At 34.6% G+C, this 20,129-nt stretch overlaps 1 pseudogene; it reads left to right on the top strand.

Moving 5' to 3' along the window:
- The first annotated feature begins 1,639 nt into the window (after positions 1–1,639).
- LOC123850759 (large ribosomal subunit protein uL11-like) lies at positions 1,640–17,281 on the top strand (annotated as a pseudogene).
- Positions 17,282–20,129: the final 2,848 nt, after the last annotated feature.

Genomic DNA, 20,129 nt, shown 5'->3' with positions numbered 1-20,129 from the left:
CAATACTGATCAAATTAATAAGTATAGAAACTAATATTTTTTTTAAGATTTTTTTTTAATTTATTTATTTGAGACAGAGAGAATGAGAGAGAGAGAGCACATGAGAGGGGGGAGGGTCAGAGGCAGAAGCAGGCTCCCCGCCGAGCAGGGAGCCCGATGCAGGACTCGATCCAGGGACTCCAGGATCATGACCTGAGCCGAAGGCAGTCGCTTAACCTACTGAGCCACCCAGGCGCCCGAAACTAATATTTTTAAGTCCTAAAATATAATTGGGATCTTAGGATTTTTTTAAATATAAATACATACAGGAACTTACCAAAATAATACTCTAATTTTAAAAATAATAAAATTAATGCTCAAAGAGCATAAAATACTTAGCCAAGAAGCTAAGGGATAAAATGGTGATTTGGACAATTTGTGACTCATCTCCAAATAAAGGTCAATAAAAGTATGCACATAAATAGAAAAGTAAGAATGACTGGCACCATCCAAGGAAGAGGGGTTATCATCTCTTGTGTTTGCTACTCATCATCCCTTCCTCCAAGGAACTGTGTTTATGAGATCCCAGATCCCACTCCTCCCCTTCTTTTTTCCTTGGCACTTACTCCAAGAAACAAGGGGTGAAACTGTAGGCCAAAGTAAGGTCAGTCAGATCCTCTTATCTGCACATCTGAAACCATCTGAATCTTGAGGCATGGCTCAGGCACTGAAGGCTGTTGGAACTGAGTCGTCTGTTGGCAGCCCTGATGAAGTTTCATGGATTCGTTTCTGAAATCTCCAGATGGGTCTGAGCACAGTGTGAAATTTTAACTTGTCCTTTGATGACAGTGAGACACTCAGTGTACTTTCAGTAGCACACTTTATTTTTCCTCAGTTAACTAGATTTGGTTTTTGTGGCTTACAAAGGAAGAAATCTATTCGATAAGGAAACCGATAAAGACAGAGGGATTTAAGCAAAAGACTGCAGGTGAATTATGGGAGAATTTGTAATTAACTGCTAGAAAGAAATGGGGTGAAATACAGCAAGATTTGTATATATATATTCTGTGTGGGATAGCATTATGTGGGATGTATTAGAGAGCCAGATATTCAAGGAACCACCAACATACTCACTGACAATGAAGACCAGGAATAATGGGTCAATATGGGGATACATCAATTTAAAGAAGACCAGTAATGTCAGTTGCGATAGACTAGTTTTTGCTTGCCCTTTTCCATTTTGCTCTTATTCTTTTAGAATAAGAACTGCAATATTTTTCTGGTATATGGTCACCAAAGACTACATATGCCTGCTTAGCTACAGCTAGGTATGACCATGTGCCTAAGGTTTAGCCCATGGGATTTAAGCAAAAGTATTTGTGAAATTTCTGGATCATGCCATTAAAGCAAAGAGGCAAGTTCTTTTGCCAACCTTTCCACTGACTAGAAAACAGGCTTGGTGAATGGAGCAGCGATTTTAGGCCACAATATGGACTCCATGGGTTTAGGATGTCAGAGCTGCACTGAGAAATATTCATAGCAACCTGGGCTACATATATTTGGACTGCACTGTGAGAGAACATTATAATTCTATCTTGTTCAGGAACTGCTATTTTGGCTTTTGTTACGAAACTTGATCATTATCCTTCCTATTACATGAATGGAGGTTGTTCATGGCAACATTGAAAGTGAGAAAGTGACAAGCACAGACTTGAAATTCTTGCCTCAAGGTATGGAATAAAACACAGGATTTTAAGCACCAAGGTTTAGTGCTTAAACTTGTATAGAGCATTTTACTAAATATTAAACTCAGCAACTGATTTCACACAATCGGGGTTATACAACAGCAGTTAAATACATTATCTTTCAAGGTGTTTTTTTGAGAAACCTACGATATTAACAGTGAAAGATCAGGATCTTAACAATAACAGTGATATCCCTGAGAACTCGGGAGATTCCAAATAATCTTAAACCTCCAAAACTTATAGAAAAATTCTCCTTGCTAAATCTCCTTTGCCCGAGGAAGCTTTCAAAACAAACAAACAAAAAACCAAACCACACACACAACCAAAAACTAGAAAAAGAATAGTTTCCTTATGTACTTTCATTATTTTCTTGTTTAAAAGGGATTTTGAATTCAACATGTACTAGCTGTAAAATGCAAAGATGAGCCAAAGGAAATACTATACCTTAAAGTTTCTCAAATAAATTAAGAAAAAACTATATTAGAAAATATCTGGAATCATTTGTGAGAATGGAAAGAGAATGGGCATGACAAAAGATGTATTAAAGTTGTTACATATAGCTCAATTTCTTGGCATGAACACACGTTACCAGAGAAGCAGAATTCAACATTGTATAGACCACTTAGTATTTCCAACTACCTAACTACTCATTCTGATTTGGATGTATAATAGGCTTTGTAAACTTAAAAAGTTCAAAACAAAATTATTCATTTCCACATGCACCCCTTTAACCACAAATTCCTTCCCCAGGCTCCCCCATTTCTGGAATCGGTACCAGTTTTCATTAAGTTTCCGATGCATAAAACCATACAGTCGTCATTTATTTCTGTGCTCTCCTTATACCCACATTCAATCCTTAATCAAATCAACTGGATCTTCCAAATATGTTCAGAGTCTGACCACGTATTACAACTTCTACCATGACTTCTCTAATCCAAGTCACTTTCATTGCTTACCTGGAAGATCACATTCTCTGAACAGCTCTATGATCTCTATAGACTGTAAATCAGGCTCTCTCACCCTCCTACTTTTAGTTGTATTTGGTCACAGAGAGGCATTAGCATGAGATTTAGAGGGTAATAGAGAAGAGAATAGAGAACAGAGGTTTCTTTGGTTTGGGACTTTTTTATTTGCTAGTATAAACTTTTTTATTTGCTTTTTTATTTTATTGTTTGCTATTAATTTCCCTCTAAACACTGCTTTATCCATAGCCCATACTTCTGTATCTGTTGTTTTTCAGTTTTAATTCAAATCAAAATATTTTAAAATTTCATGGACTTCCTATTTGACCCATGAGAGTTGAAGAAAATTACCCTTTAGAAATATTTAAAACTGAGGAAAATAGTAGTTACATCCAGAAATGGGCATGCCTCTCCTGTCATGTTTTTAGTATAGCAGTTGAGCTACTCTAATCAGGGGATGAGTTGGGTCTGAATTTTGTTTTTCCTATAGTTAACCTAATTTGTACCACAATATTAAAATGTGTCTAATGAAACCTTGTTGTTATGATGAGAACTGAGATATTGCAGGGTTTTCCTCTAGCTAATCGCTCAGCTTTTAGTACCCGCTCTGGGCCTGACAAGTACTGTTGGTTGCTACTTGGTATTTGCTTATGTGCAGGTAGAAGCCAGGAGGTGATCTCCATTACCCTGGACCAGCCTCAGCTTTAAGGAAAGCCATGTGCTCCTAGGCCTCAGGTATGGGGTTTTGTCATTATTCCTGATCCTCTTCTCTGTGGCTGACAAATTCTACCTTGATCCAGGCAGGTCTTGCATGGGAGGGAGGTCATGCTCCTGACTAGAAGTAGAAGGTTCTAATGCTATTAGGCCCAGAAATGTTTTCTGATTATCTTATGAATGAATGAATGACATGTGTTTTGTTTTTGTTGTTGTTGTTGTTGTTTTATCCTATGCTTTCCTCAGAAACAAATAACTTATCCTTACCTCCCTGTTACTTTGCAGGATTTGCAAGTAGCTTAAAGGAATTTCTCTGTCCAAACGAAATGCACAAAGTGGCAGGAATTTATGTCTTTTCTGCAGTGGTATCTGATACCAACAATTCTTACACTACTGAGAAATGCTCTCTCTCCCTGTCCTCTATCCATAAGAAATTGCCCATGATTAAGTGAGAGCTTTTCTTTTGTCTATAGTTGCACCAGTTCTTCAGTAACTCATTAAACTAAATTCATTTTTTTCTCACTTTTTCGGCAGCCACTTCTTCCTGTGCTGTCCCTATCTTCATTTTTTGTGCTTCCTCATCAATCCTTACATATTCGACTACTAGTTGTTTAATGATCTCAGTTCTCTGTTGGGCTCAAAGACTTATCACTTTATAATTTATGCATATTACTTATCATTATTAGGTAGGAGGGACATACTTTCTCAACTCACCAAATCCTAGCCATAAGGAGAAATCTTAAGTTTTAAAATGGATTGTGCTAGATAATTTGTATAGTTTGTAGATGAATGTTGTTGAAAACTGAAGACCAAATATAAAGTTCTTGTAGTAGTTCAGGAGAAAGAGAATGATTGTGTGGCTAGAGTGGTAGAGTGGTAAATGGTCTGAGATAAATTAATTTTAAGAGGTCAAAATTCTGAGTGGTGATGTTGAATAGACAGTCTATGAATTATCTTCAAGGAGACAGATTATTTTAAAAATTGCATTATGCTTGAAATCCACTGCATTTTGTTCTTAAGGAAACTACGTATGCAATTCCAATACAAAAACACTTATAGAGCGCCCACCTATGTACATAGTAGGCATAACAATGAATATGATAAGGAACCTGTTGTCCAGAAGCTCATCATCTAGCGGGGAAAAAAGCATACACATACAGAGAAGCTCAAATAAAATAAATAATCAGCTTCTTTTCTTATCATTTTTCATTAAGTGCCAATGAAATATATGGCTTCTGATTTCAGCTACAGTTTTAATCAAATATGAGTCAAAGGGTGTGGAGATTATGATAATTTATTACTACATGAATAAGTAAAGAAATTGTGGCAGTAACGTATTAAAACTGGAGGGATAAGAATTGAAGACTAATGATTGGGATTGAAATCATCATTTTTATTGATGAAAAAGTACATAGTCACTTAAGAATGGGTGGCTGAATTGGAGAAGAAAATATATTTCTTAGAAATGACAAAAAATAAGTGGTCATATGTATGACTGTATGATTTAACATATTAGAATCACCAAGAAAAATACATTCAGCAATAAGTTTAGACAGGGATAAAACATTAAATGAAGCAGTGGGAAAGAGCTAGTTTGAAAGACAATAAACCACAGAGAATCAAGTATAGTATAGGCAATAAATAGTACATGCAACAAAGGTATACATACACATACACATATATTTACATATATGTAAATATGTATTACTTCATTGCATGCATATATATGTGCATTTACAGAAGTGCATAAATATATTTATGTACTAAAATAAATATAAGTAATAAATTAGATATATACACCTTTTTTTTCCTAGGAGTAATGGTTTAGAATAAGCAAATAGAAGCCTTTTTTTTCTCAAATATAATGGATATGAGAAAGAAGAGATAAAATGCCCAATTTCATAATTCTAGGATTTCCATAGGGAAAGTTCTCAAGATTATGTTTCCTGTTCCATATCCATATTAGTTAAAATAAGACATAAAGTGCATAATCAAATATTTAAACTGAATCTATCTCCTGGGGGAAAAAGTTCCCAAAGTCAAAAAGGAAACAGTATCTATTAGAATGACTAAAATCCAGAACACTGACAATCAACTGCTGGTGGAGATGTGGAACAATAAGGATTCTCACTCGTTGGTGGGAATACAAAATGGTACAGCCACTGTGGAAGTCAGTCTGGTACTGTCTTAGAAAACTAAATATACTCTTACCATATGATCCAGCAATTGCACTCCTTGGTGTTCACCCAAAAGAGTTGAAAATTTATGTCCACACAAAACCTGCACATGTACATTTATAGCAGCTTTATTCATAATTGCCCAAACTTGGAAACAACCTTTGGTATATGAATGGTTAAACTATAGTACATCCAGATGATGGAATATTATCTATGACTAAAAAGAAATGTGCTATGGGGTGCCTGGGTGGTTTAGTCGGTTAAGTGTCTGCCTTCAGCGCAGGTCATGATCCCAGGGTCCTGGGATTGAGCCCTGCTCCCCAGCCCCCAGCCCCCATCCCCCCAACCCCCCGCCCCCGCTCCCTGCTCAGTGGGGAGTATGCTTCTCTCTCTCCCTCTGCCCCTCCTCCTCCATCTTGTTCTTGCATGCTTTCTCTCTCTCAAATAAATAAAAATCTTTTTTTTAAATGTGCTATAAAGCCATTAAAAGACAGAGAGAAAACTTAAATGCATATTACTAAGTGAAAGAAACCAATCTGAAAAAGTTACATACTGTACGATTCTAACTATATAACATTCTGAAAAAAAAAAAAAAAAAAAAAACCTACAGGACAGTAAAAAGATCATGGTTGCTGGAGTTTAAGGGGGAGGGAGGGATAAATAGGTAAAGAACAGAGAATTTTGAGAGCTGTGAAACTACTATGTATAATATTAAAAGTGGATATATACCATTGTACATTAGTCTAAACCCATAGAATTCAAATGCCAAGAGTGAACCCGAATGTAAACTATGGACTTTGGGTGATTAAGATGTGTCAGTATAAGTTCATCAGGTTTAACAAATGCACCAATCTGGTCAGGATATGGATAATGGGGGAGCCTATGCATGAGTTGGGGCGGAGAGTATATGGGAAATCTCTGTCCCTTCCACACAGTTTGCTGATTTAATACAAACAAAAGAAACTCCAGATTTTTAGGTAGGATACAGAAATACAGCCGTTTAACAAATAATATATAAAGCTAGAATAAAATAAACAATTATACTGGCTTTAAAAAAAGGAAATAAAAACTGCTAGTACAAAAAGACAACAAGTGACTTTTTCTGTTGAACATTTAATTATGCATCAGAAACTCTTCAAAGGAATTTACATACATCAACTCATTCACTCTACACACAAAAACTTATAAGTGTACTTATATTATTTCCTGATTATTTTTTTATTTCCTGATTATTTAGATCAGGTAACTGAGTCCCATAAAATTTAAGCAATTTTCCTGATATCATATATCTCAAGATAAGTAGATTCCAGGTTCAAATATAAGCATTACAGCTCTTGAGTTATTAATACTCTCTCTACATTACTATTCATATAGTTAGCACTTGAATCTTCCTGATGATAGCATTATGATTCTAGATGATCATCTAAACAAAAAGAACAGAGTGAAAACCACATATCAAAACTCATTTCTTTGTCTAAGCGAGGTAATGTTGGAAACCATTCAGAAAGATTTCTTTCTTTCACCCTAACAGATAAGAGTGAATGCCCTCATGTTCCCATCAGGTTATAAACTGGATGATATGGGCGAAGTGATTATTTGCCACAAAGGTTGTATGAGAGGTTTCAGCACTTTCGTTTATAAGGAGAGGAAACCTGTTAACACTTTTTTCATGATAGGCTCCTTGAATTGGTACTTAAAAAAAAAAAAAAAAGATAAAGATACGTATTTCTTAATTCTAAACTATACTACATAGAAAACAGTATCCTATGAGATATTAAAGATGGCTAGTTGAATCTATTTGGAAAAACTCCTGATAGGCAAGTTTAAATAAGTGACTCACTTTCCCCCCTAATATATAACCTAATGACAATGGGGAGCAAAGTACGAAGTATTTCCCAAACTTAAGATATAACTTAAAATCTCTTAGTACCTATTTAGGATTACTGTCTAAATTTTTGCTGCCCTTGAAAATGCGTATGCTGGAGTTGTAGTTGTACCTATAATAACTTTCCTCCAATGAGAAACCATGGTAGTAAAATTTTCAGTGAAATAAAGACAACTGTTGATATTTCAGTGTGGTTATATGGATTAATTTAAGCTCCACTTATGGTGTAAATGACATTATCCATCAGCACCTGAGACTAAAAGTATAAACTGACTCAAATTACAAATACTTATTTTTGCCCAAGACAATGATGCTTTTTTTTTTTTCATTTATAGAAACTGAAAACAGATCCATTAGCTATGAGAATTAGTAGGGAATATTATTTGACATAAATGAGGAAAAGATAGAATATCCAACACACTACAAGTAGTATAAGGGAATTTCTTGGGAAAAAAAGAAGAAACTTTACCTTATACTACCTTAAAGAATATATTCTAAATGGCTTAAGGAAGTATTTTATAGTACCAAAGAAATGATTTTTCTTTGTGAATTTATATATAATCTTAAATATGTGGAAGGCCATATTAAGAAACTCAGAAACCAAGAAGCCAAAAACGATGATCATAATAAATACCATAAATACTGAGCGATTACTCTTTGTCAGACACCTATCTACATTCTTTATTTAAATTATCAGTCCCCAGGATGCCTGGGTGGCTCAGTTGGTTGAGCAGCGGCTGCCTTTGGCCAGGGTCCTTGTATCGAGTCCCACATGGGACTCCTTGCTCAGCAGGGAGCCTGTTTCTCCCTCTGCCTGCCACTCCCCCTGCTTGTGTCCTCTCTCTCTCTGACAAATAAATAAAATCTTTAAAAAATAAATAAATAATCAGTTCCCACAATCACCTTAGGACCAGTTTCTACTATTTCTCCCTCTTTACACATGAATTAACCTAGCCAAGAGGGGTTTTGACTAATATTCAAATTGCCAAATACTACAGTTAATAAGTGGCAGAGTCAGGATGTAAACCAATTTAATCTGGCTTCAGAACTACAACAAAAAAACATAGCATTTTCAGATTGTCATAAACTTCTTTTAAAAATCTTACACTGGGGGCTCCTGGGTGGCTCATTCAGTTGAGCCTCTGCTCAACTTTTATTCTGCTCAGGTCATGATCCCAGGGTCCTGGGATCAAGCTGCATTGGGCTCCTTGCTCAGTGGGGAGTCTGCTTCTCCCTCTCCCTCTGCCTGCCGCTTCCCCTGCTTGTGCGCTGTCTCCCTTTCTTTCTCTCTCTCTGTGTCAAGTAAATAAATAGAATCTTTAAAAAATAATAAAATATTAAAATTAAAAAATCTTATATTGTTCAGTAATATAAAAGATGGAAAGATTATTATCATATAATGTTGAAGTCACTACAGTTGGACACATACTTTTTGAGGACAATTTGGCACTAAAATTTAAATTTAAAATATGCTTACCCTTTGATTCAGCCTTTGCACTTCTAGGTATTTATCTCATTTATCCCTTGCTAGAATTTTTTTTTTTTTCTTTTTTGTGCTACACATGAAAGAAATGTTATTGCAATTTTTGGGAAAATACTAAGTTTCTAACTGGGCTTTTAGAAAACAAAATTTAACAAATATAAAACACAAGCTGAAATTAAATGCAGGTGTTGTCTAGCCTACCCTTTTATTTGAGGATTAAAAATTGAGATCTGACAAGGTTAAATATTTCTAATCATACAGCCAGTTTTATGGAGATAGGAGTAGAGTATCATATTCTGTTGGCTATTCCAATAATGGAGCTTTCTATCCCACAGACATTTTGTTATCTGCATTATTCTGTAGACATTATTTGTGTTATTCTGCAGACATTATTCATTTTATTCTGCAGATGTTTTATTTTTCATGGACTATAATCATGCAATTTGTACCACAGTTTAAGAAATCTTTGGTTCTCTCAAAATTTTAGCTCCTCAGAATACATACATGCGAAGTCATTCTATTGTAAGGAACATGATGAAGAGATAAAGACTTTACCTCAGGCAGCTAAACAGATTATATGTGAATTTACTGTTTTAGAGTTATTTATAGAAACATTAAACAAATATCCCTCATAACACCTGCTAGTGCATATTAAAACTCAAAATAAACTATGTAATAGTCCACTGATAGTAAAATCCACAAAAGGAAGAGGTTTATTGTTTTTATTTTTACTACTTATGAAAATATTATAATTGTTGTTAAAATGTTCAAATAGTATCAACGTTTAGAGATCCCAAAGTTAAACTGCATCCACAAGCTTCCCAACCAGTAGCATGACATACCTTAGAGAGCACTATTCAATTTCACAAGGTATCCTCCTAGATATTCTGTGTACCACATACTTACATATTTTTGCATTTTGATTTTACATAAATGAAATTATGTTTTGAAAACCTTTCCGTGTTTGAAAAATAGACCTATCATTTTCCTTTTAAGTAAGCAGAATATTGTCTAAAATGTTCCCTAATAATGGACATTACTCTGTTCCAAATTTTCTCTATTATATAAAATGTAGCAATGGATGTCCTTGAACACATATTTTTGTATTCTGGTGCCAGTATTTATGATAAATAGAAAAATGTAATTGGCAGATCAAATGGTATGCATTTTTTATTTGTTCATCAAATCATCCAAAAGAGCTCTTCCAGTTTAAACTTCCAATAGTTGGGCATGGAATGAGTGCTTTCCCATAATCATGCCAATTATCAATTATATATATATATATTTTTTTTTAAAGATTTTATTTATTTATTTGACAGAGAGACACAGCGAGAGAGGGAACACAAGCAGGGGGAGTGGGAGAGGGAGAAGCAGGCTTCCCGCTGAGCGGGGAGCCCGACGCGGGGCTCGATCCTAGGACCCTGGGATCATGACCTGAGCCGAAGGCAGACGCTTAACGACTGAGCCACCCAGGCGCCCCTATCAATTATATATTTTTTAATTTAACTTATCTTAATGGTATTCCACAAAATTTTTAATTTGAATTGTACAGATTATTTAAGATATTTAATACCTTTAATGTGCTCATTTATTTTATGGGTCATTTGTTTTACTTATGTTAACCAACTCATGTCTATAGTTAATGACAGTTCAGAAACTTTGCCCCTTTCTTGCTATGGGGCTGATTCCTTAATTATTGCTTTGAAAGAACTATTTATATAATTATATTCTAACCTATAAACTATGATATATATTGCAAATAAATATTTCCAGTCTTCTTTCTTATTTTTCAGAATGTCATATTTTTCAGAATGTCCAAATTGTCTTTGCCACCTAAAAACGGATTTAATTTTCATATGGCCAAATCCCTCAATCTTTTCTTTAATGGTTTCTTGATGATTTTTCTTTTTGCTTACCAAGCCAAAAAATATTATTCAGATATCTATAACTGTATTTATATCTTTACCTATAAATGTATATATCTATAGATTTATTTTATATATGTGTGTCTTTATGTGTGTGTTTTGTACTCTTCTGTCAAGATCTTGTACTCACCTGAGATATTTCTGTGTGTATGAGGAAACAAATAAAAACTTTATTTTTTCCCAAATCAATGATAATCATTTCTAAATCATTTCAAATATTTTTGAATAATTATCCATAATATATATAAATCATCGTATGTACATGGAATTTCCACTCAGTTTACTTCTTGGCTTATTCCATGACGTGAACTGAAAGCAATACACTATAATAAAAGCTTCCACCCCAAAGCTTCTTACCGGCTTAAATTTGGGGGGGTCAGAGTATAGGTTGCATTATCACAACTATTCTTAGGCCAAGATTATAGATTCTCTCGTAGTAAATTTTCTGCTAAAACTTAGAAGGCATCCAGTTGATTTGCTTTCAGTTAGTTCCACTGAAAAATAAGCACAGCTTAAAATATCTCATTATAATGTTTAAACCTGAATTCTCATTATTTAAAAGGCCCTATTCTTGGCCTTTTCCCCCTCTCTGCTAGAGCCTACTGAAATAAGCTTAAAAGAAAAAGTGAAATAAAAGTTGGACAAAACCATGAAATGATACAAAGCATTATTTGGTCTTTGTCTCTTTGCTTGCATCCATTATATGGCCAAGAATACTTCCCTAGAGGTTCTTCTTTTTTTTTTTTATGTTAGTTAATCACGATATATTACCACATTAGTCCCTAGAGGTTCTTACAAAAGGCTATAAGGGCAAATCTTATCTATTCTTTCTTCTTCTTTGTTTTAATCAATTGCCTTTTCCAAAGTTTATATGTAAATTTAATGTATATAACCTAACAATTGGATATATAACCCACTTGAAAAGAAAGTTTCTCTTTGCAGAACTGTATTCCTTTCCATTTTTCTGCATTTGGCTAATTCTCTGATATTCTGTCTCTAAAAGCACCAGGATGTAGCTACCACATCATTTTGTTTGGTTAGATAACCTCATAAAGCTATCAAGTGTCACTTAGTCTGACTTTAAATCATAGCAGATTTTGCCAAAGCATGAGTAGAGCCTTTATGTTTTAGCATGCATTACTTTTTCTTTCACAGTCTTATAGTTAACTGGACACTCACTGTGTTGTGAATGCTTTTAAAATTAATAGTTTTATAAAATAACACTGTAAAAACAACCTTGTCATTTTATTAGAACAGGAAGGTAAACAAGCATACATTATTATCCGACATTGCTATGTATGCATGGAAATAATTATATCATTTAGAAAGATAACACGTAACATCTTTGCTGGATAACAAAACCACATAGTTTTAGACTTATAAAGCCCCTTAAGACATTGTCTCTAAACCCCTTATCTTACATATGTGAATCTGAGACCTAAATTCATGTAGTGATCATGGCAAAACTGGCCTAATACCAGGTCTTTCTATCCTTAAGGAAGGTGATGCTTCATATTATGTTTTCTGCCTTACACTTTCAAATTAATTTCATATGGACAGGTAGTTTGAGTTCTGAGAATTGATATTTTCTTTTCAGCCCAAAGACAGAAGCAAAACCCAAAATGAACCCTGGATCCCCAAATAATATGTAGAAAATATAAAGTGCTGTTTATAAGGAAGCAAACTATTCCCATGCCAAGAAGTGAGATCTCTCAGGCGGCTATGTTCTTTTTTAGAAGAGAAAATGTTGATTTTTGTTGGGCAGAATTACTCATCAACTTTGTTGTCCACATCCACTCCAACACCTAAAACCACTTCATGTTAAATCAGTTTATAAAAAGATTAAATGCCACAAAGAAAAAAAAAGTACACTTCTGCAAAGGAATGGGAAAAAAATAAAGGTACAGCTGCATTTGAGAAGTATTTTGAAGTTGCTTTTCAAAAAGATTAGCCACAGAATTGTGCAATCTGCAGCATAAAGTCTTTGGTATCACACATCTAACTTATTTTTTTTCCTTTGCAATCCACATTGGATTACACCCTGTCACAGTGCTCTTTTGAAAGATTTAAAAAGGATTTGTATAACGGGGAAAAAAAGGTTTTAATTACTATCTCTCACATGAGAGATTTCTACTCTGTTCAAACAGATAATTTTGGGTCAAAATGCATAATATAGTTTTAGTTCTATTCCTATAAATAGTATCATTCCAATATTTCACGGAATTATCCATGGATAAAATTTCTTCCTTTTTTAATTAGCGTCAGCTACCATAGAAGTAAAGGACAAAAGAGGAACAAACAAACAAACGAACAAAAAAAACAGAGAGAAAGAGGGAGCAAGAGCAAAAGAGCAACTCACAATTAGAGTATCTCCTCAACATCAGCAGTAACTGGTTTACTTATAGTTTTAATACCATAATCAATTACAAAACAAACTTAAAATCTATTATGTGGATATTTTTCTTAACATTACTAACTAAAAAATCAGAATGCAAATCAAAATAGAAACACCATTTTATGTTTTAGCAAGCAAAAATGTAAAGAAGTAGTTAAAAGGTGTGTTCATAAATGTTGCAATAAGCATCTCCTACCATCAAACTTCTACTCGCTGAATGCATTTTCAATGACTTAAGTAATGAACTCAATACTGAAATATTTGACTGGCTTTTCAGCCCAGTGATTTCCAGGCCTTAAAGAATTATAGCTGAAATTGTAGTATTTAGATCTGGTTGTGTAAGGTTCAGGAAATATTCATAGCTTTATAGAAATCCAGTGCACTTTTTCAAACACCACCAGCATGGTTCACATGTCAATCAACTGGAGTTAGAGATAAAGAAGGAATTTATAAAGCTCCCAGTGAACCCTGCTGGCAGCCACAAACACATAACTAAAAAGAGCATTAGAAACCGTTCGGTTTACAGCAATTAACTGGACCCAAAGCCCTGTCAGCAGTTCCGGTAGTGTGGTCCTTCTTTGTGTCTGTTCTTTAATATTCAAAACATGTTCAAATAGTGTGAAAAATTGAATACATCCCTCTGCTGTAACTGACTGATACATATGATAAACTCGGGAGCTAAAGCTGCAATGATGCATCTTAATGTATTCAGAGGCTATCACCAAATGGAATGTGTGACAGAGAGCAGTGGCTTTGTGGAGATTTTGCGCTAGCAGATATTTTTTCCCCAGGTTGAAACACAGAAACTTAAAAAAAAATCCTCAAATCAGCAACTAACTGGCCATCCATCTGGTAGCATTTAACAGAGCTGAATTCATTCGCTTATTAACACTAAGGACACTGGTTCAAAGCCTGAACTTTAAAACAGTCATGTGACTGAGTACACACTTTTTATTTTTTAAAACTAAGTGACAACGCAGGGGAGCAAGGCAGGCATTATATATGTGCTTTGTAATTGGCAGAGCACTCTAATGCTACCTCTGTGGAGTGTGAATTAGTAGATGTCTGTCCTCATGTTCTTTGGCCACCCTAGTAAGAGAACTAGAAAAATAAATATATGCGAACTGTCTTCCAAATTAAGATATTATAATTCTAAGCTCTACTTTATTATGAATTTTTATGAACTGTTAAGGCTCGTTTTACTCAATTGGCATCTCAGAATACAAACTCTGATAATAATCCTGAAGAAAATCATGGAAAATGAACTTACAAATCATTAAACTATCAAGACAGTACATTAAACTATTAAGACAAACTATATAAAAATTGAGTTTTCTATATGTCAAAGTAATTCCATAAATAAATATTATAGAAAAAGCCCCATTCATTTAAGAAGCTTATGCAAAGAGACTCCTCTGAGGCACAGCACAAAGAAAAGACCTAAAACTCAGAAAAGAACAGGTTTTGTTCTGTTAAACCAGCCCTCTCCTACATAAAAGGTATCCCTCCAGGAATTTGATGACTGTCGTAGTGTAGACAAATAGTGCCACAATAAACTACATGCTTGCTCAGGTCTTCTCCTCTCTCCCGGCTGTATTGTGCTGTTACTTTTTATCTGTGGGTTCTTAACCTGGTGGTGAAGTGTGGTTTTTGCTATTCTGATTAAGGATAAGCCTTAGACAAGGCATTCTCCCTGGGTGCCAATGAGTGTGGACATTTCTGTTCTCCTGCCCTGCCTCTATCTAGAGCTCCAGATTCAGCAGTTACTCCTGCCCACTTTCCCCTCCCTGTTCTCTTCTCACTGCTCCCATACGTGTTTCCTAGTACGTTCCAGTAGTTCCTTTGGTCCACTTTTTTCCCACCTGCCCAGATGGACATTATTAAGCACATTTGCACTCTTGTCTCCTTACCCACTTCTAAAATTTTATTTATAGTAAAAGTTTTATATCCTTAAAAAAGGGGAAAGAGAGAGAGAAAAGCAGTGATTGCTGCCTTTCCCACCACAGATTAAAACTTTTGTTTGCTGGGGAGGATAAACCTCTACCCTTCAAGGTTCTTCTGGCTGGTCTGAGAAACAAATTGACATGACACAGATTAGCAAATGAAGTATATATGTCATTCTGAACTAAGGAGAAGGGGGGGTAGGGCTTTAGGGCTACAAAGGGAAGGACAACAGTTCATGGGAGAATGGAAAGAGTAAATGTTTGGTAAACCAATGTTTGCTGAGCCATCCAGAAAATAATGGGAGATAGGACTTTGATCGAATAGGCCTTGCTAGATTCCTCCCTATCTATCACACCTAGTCCTATTAAACTATAGCTATTTATAGTGTTAACTCCCTTCCTGAAACAAGTCTTCTATCTAAATACTTTTAGGCAGTTAGAGAAAGGGTCAAACGCTCTGCCTGAGCCTTCTGTTTCTTAAAAATAATCAGTCTAAAATAATCCACCTGCCAAAGAGATACATTTTGCAGTGGCAAATTTTGCTCTCCTACATGTTCTGCAGGAGATAGAATAGAGAAAGATCCAGGTGGAGTTTCTTGCTCCTGCATAGCTGCTATTCTCCTCTCCAGTTCTGTTCATGATGCACACTTCTTAGGACTCTACTACAATCTTTTACAAATAATGCTGCAATTAATAGCCTTGCACATACACAATATTAGATGGATAGATGGCTGGGTAGGCAGAAAAATAGAAAATTTGTTAGTATACACTTCAGATTCTAGAAGGGAACAGATCTTGTTATATAAATTTGATTTTAGAAAGAATTAAATATTTATATAAGAAAAACTAAAATTAATCACAAAGAAACCATTTATTTCCTAATATGTAAATACTAATTGAAACATATGGACCTAAATGTATATCAAGGTTAATACACATATATATACATACACATACATATACATATCTATTCACTGGCTCCCTCTTTAACAATGAAAATATATTTATGTGGGGAACAGCCAGGAAGATTGTAAGTAGATGAGTTATGGGGGAACGTGTTCTTTAAGTTATTTAAATATGTTATTAAGCTTTAATAATTAGAACTTTCTGTTACTCAGACTAAAAGTGAATTTTATGAAATAGAAAAATTTCAGGAATAGAGAGCCAGGAAATCATCCAAATGCAGACTGTGATAATGTTAAAGTTTTAAAATAGGTGGTAAATGTCAGATTATTCAGTAAATGGCATTGCTTCAACTGTCTAACCATTAACAAAAATAGTTGCTTCACACCTTGCAAAAACATAATTTCAAAATGGATGAAATGAGAAGATGGAAAATAAAAAATGAGAACTAATTGATTAATGATGCCTTTATGGGTATTTTTTAAGTTATATTTTTATTTCCTAAATTTTCAATGAAAACTTAAGTTACTGTCAAAATTATTTTTAAAAAATTTAATAGTAGCTTTTGGCTTTTGGCTCAGAGGAGGCAAAGGTGCAACTGTCTTCAGTTGTCCAAATACAGGTTCCTGTGAACACCAGACACCTCCACCAGGCCACCTAAATTCAGCCCCAAGCAGATCAAAGTCGAACACCTGAGGTACACCAGTGGGGAAATCAGTGCTTCCTCTGTCCTGGCTCCAAAGATCGACCCACTGGGTCTATCTTCCAATAAGATTGTTGATGATATCGCTAAGGCAACAGCAACTGGAAAGGTCTGAGGATGACAGTGAAACTGACCATTCAGAACAGACAAATCCAGATTGAAGTGCTACCTTCTGCCTCTGCCCTGGTTATCAAAGCACTCAATGAACCATTAAAAGACAGAAAGAAGCAGAAAAACATTAAGTACAGTGGAAATACCACTTTTGATGAGATTGTCAAAATCAGCCCCAATATTTAGTCATTTTTAGCCAGAAAACTCTCTGGAACCATTAAAGAGATCCTGAGGACTGCCCAATTTGTGGGGCCTGTAACGTCGATTGCAGCCACCCTCATGACATCATTGATAACATCAATTGTGGTGCAGTGGAATGCTCAGCTAGTTCAGAACTACAAAGGAAAATAATTTAATAAAGGATTTGACAACCAAAACAAAATTTAATAGTAATAAACTTCATAAATATAGGAATAATGGAAAAGTTTGGTGTTGATTCCGTTGAAGTTGCACTTAAGAACAATCAAGTTGTTCATCCAAATAAGATAAATTAAATGTAGTGAGGTAATTAATGTGTAAGCATTTTAAATACTATAAGACCCCACACAACTATTAGTCATTAGTTGCATTGGAATATTAAGGAATTAGGTGGGAAAGAATAGAAAAAAACTAGTATAGTTCAGAAGGTTATTAGAGCAATCCAGGTAAGTACAAGACATATCTGAGATAGAATGGCTTCAGTAGCACCGTAAAATATCAGGGAGATTTGTTTATTATATTTTGGCCAGATGCATAAAGCCATCAGAAGTAATACTGAGTGATCCATCTAGTACTGTATTCCTATCTTTTCCCTTACACTCTATCTCTTTCACTTCCAATACAACCAAATACTTTCACTTCCAATACAACCAAAGTTTGGTGTTTGGTGTGCCTGTGTTATACCTGGATTTTTAGATCGCCTGAGCAAGAATAATCTAATTATATGGTAGACCTTGGAGTTCTGGATGTTAATCTAGACTCAAAGAAATCATCATCATCATCATCATTATCAGTGGTAGGCATATTTTTAAGCACTTCATAGGTCTTAATGTACTTCTTCCTTACAAGTTTGGTATAGTATTTTCCTGCATCGTATAGAGAGTAGGAATAAAATAAAGAGGAGTCATGTAAATTACTCAAAAAAAAACCCAAAAAACAAAAAACAAATAGCAATTACCTGACAGGGTCAGGCAGGCTGGCTCCTAGAGTCAGACTATACTGGGCTATTGTTCCTGAGGAGGTTGAAACACATACTGTACTAGGCATACTTTTTTTCTGACACCTCTCAAATTGGCTGAGCTAATACTCAGGTATCTTCCAAATTGCATTTTACTTAGACTTAATGATTCCCCTGCTTCCCTTCTTTCCTCATTTCTCCCTACCCCATAATCCAACTTAACACTATTCTTAAATGTTGAACACTGACATTTGGAATTGTTCCTGTCTATGTGAGTTAATACACGATTCCTCAAAAACGTGTTTTGTTTTATTTTGTTTGGTTTTGTTCAGTCTCAAATACTCAGAAGGCTAAAGACAAAAAACATGACTGTAGCATCCTTGGAACAGCAAAGCCAAGATTAGCTGGATTAAGTCTATCATGATCCAAAATTAACTACTATAATATTTAATGGAAAATCTATTGTGAATTTGGAAAGATCACCTCAGTACAGACCACTGTTTGGTATTATAAAAGCACCATATCATTTTTCCATTAAATAACATGACTTAGAGCAAAAGGAAACATCTGGCTGTTGGCCCTATTGACTTGAAATCTTCTAGATGTGATATCTAGTCACGCATAACAAATGTGTTCTGCTTCAAGGCAAGACAGGAAGATAACTATATCAGGCAGTGATAATAGTTTGTAAGAAAGGTCAATAAATAAGTGAATAGATATTTAAAGCATAAGACATTTTAAGCAAGTTTATATTTAGGTTGATGTCAATGCTAATAGTACTCAACTTGAAATAGATTGGCCAGCAGATAGGAAGAAACAGGAAAATGGGGAGGAAAATTAGTAGATGAGGTATGTGATACTACTTTTTCACAACTGATAAAACTTTGCCTAAGGGCCTTTGTCATTAATGTGTAATATATCTTCTCTTGAACTCACTGTTCACATGATTTTAGTTTTATGTCTTTTTTAATTAGTAATTTAATAAATTATTTTATTGCCAATATCTATGAAATTATCATTAAATGTGGACAGTTTATGAATTGTAAACCATTTGAAGAGGGTATGTAATCTCCTCTATAGATTTTAATACGAAGATTACAGAAATGAGCTTTCATAATGTAAGGCAAGGAGGCTCTAAACTAAAATTAGACAATTATCAAAAAGTAAGGTACAAAAATATTCATTTAGAAAATCAAAATGAAAATAAAAGCCTGTATTATAAACATTTTAAATTTTAAATACAATTTTAATTAATTTATAATACACATAATTTAATTATGTTAAAGTTTAAACATTACATAATGGGATGAGGTTCCCAATATTTAAACAGATGCACATGAAGAACACGCTAATGTAATCTTTTAAGAAAAAATTTATAATTTTGTCACTGATACTTTTGGTAATGATGCCGATGATGCTGATAATAATATTTCAGTTTAATAATCAAAACCAATCTCCAGATTTAAACATGGATATATGGGCGCCTGCGTGGCTCGGTTGGTTAAGCAACTGCCTTCGGCTCAGGTCATGATCCTGGAGTCCCTGGATCGAGTCCCGCATCGGGCTCCCTGCTCAGCAGGGAGTCTGCTTCGTCCTCTGACCCTCCCCCCTCTCATGCTCTATCTCATTCTCTCTCTCAAATAAATAAAATCTTTAAAAAAATAATAATAAAAAATAAACATGGATATATATACTATGTGTGAATTCTTAATGCTCTTTTTTATAAAGAGAAGTCTCTATTTTACATCTTGAATTTTCTTTTCTATTTAGTTTGTTTTAGCACACAGCTAATGAAATCACTTCACACGAGATCATGTGAAAGCAAAGTACTATGGAAATGAAAGTACTCTGTTAAAGCCACAATTCATCTTCTCTACAAACAAAAATAAGTTTTCCATACAGTGAACCATGAAAAAAACTTGTCAAAAAGAAAAGAAATAAACATTAGTAATTTTTTAAATTCATAAGAAGAGCAGATGAGTTAACTTTTCCTGAGCTGGAACTTACTCTAATCACCCCTCTTTACAATTAGTTTATGCCTATCAGGT

The sequence above is a fragment of the Mirounga angustirostris genome, unplaced genomic scaffold (assembly GCF_029215605.1).
Source record: "Mirounga angustirostris isolate CCGP_5_RB_7025 unplaced genomic scaffold, mMirAng1.0.hap1 SCAF_10, whole genome shotgun sequence".
Taxonomy (NCBI): domain Eukaryota; kingdom Metazoa; phylum Chordata; class Mammalia; order Carnivora; family Phocidae; genus Mirounga; species Mirounga angustirostris.
Note: the sequence above shows the minus strand (reverse complement) of the source record. Positions and strands in the feature narration are given on the sequence as shown.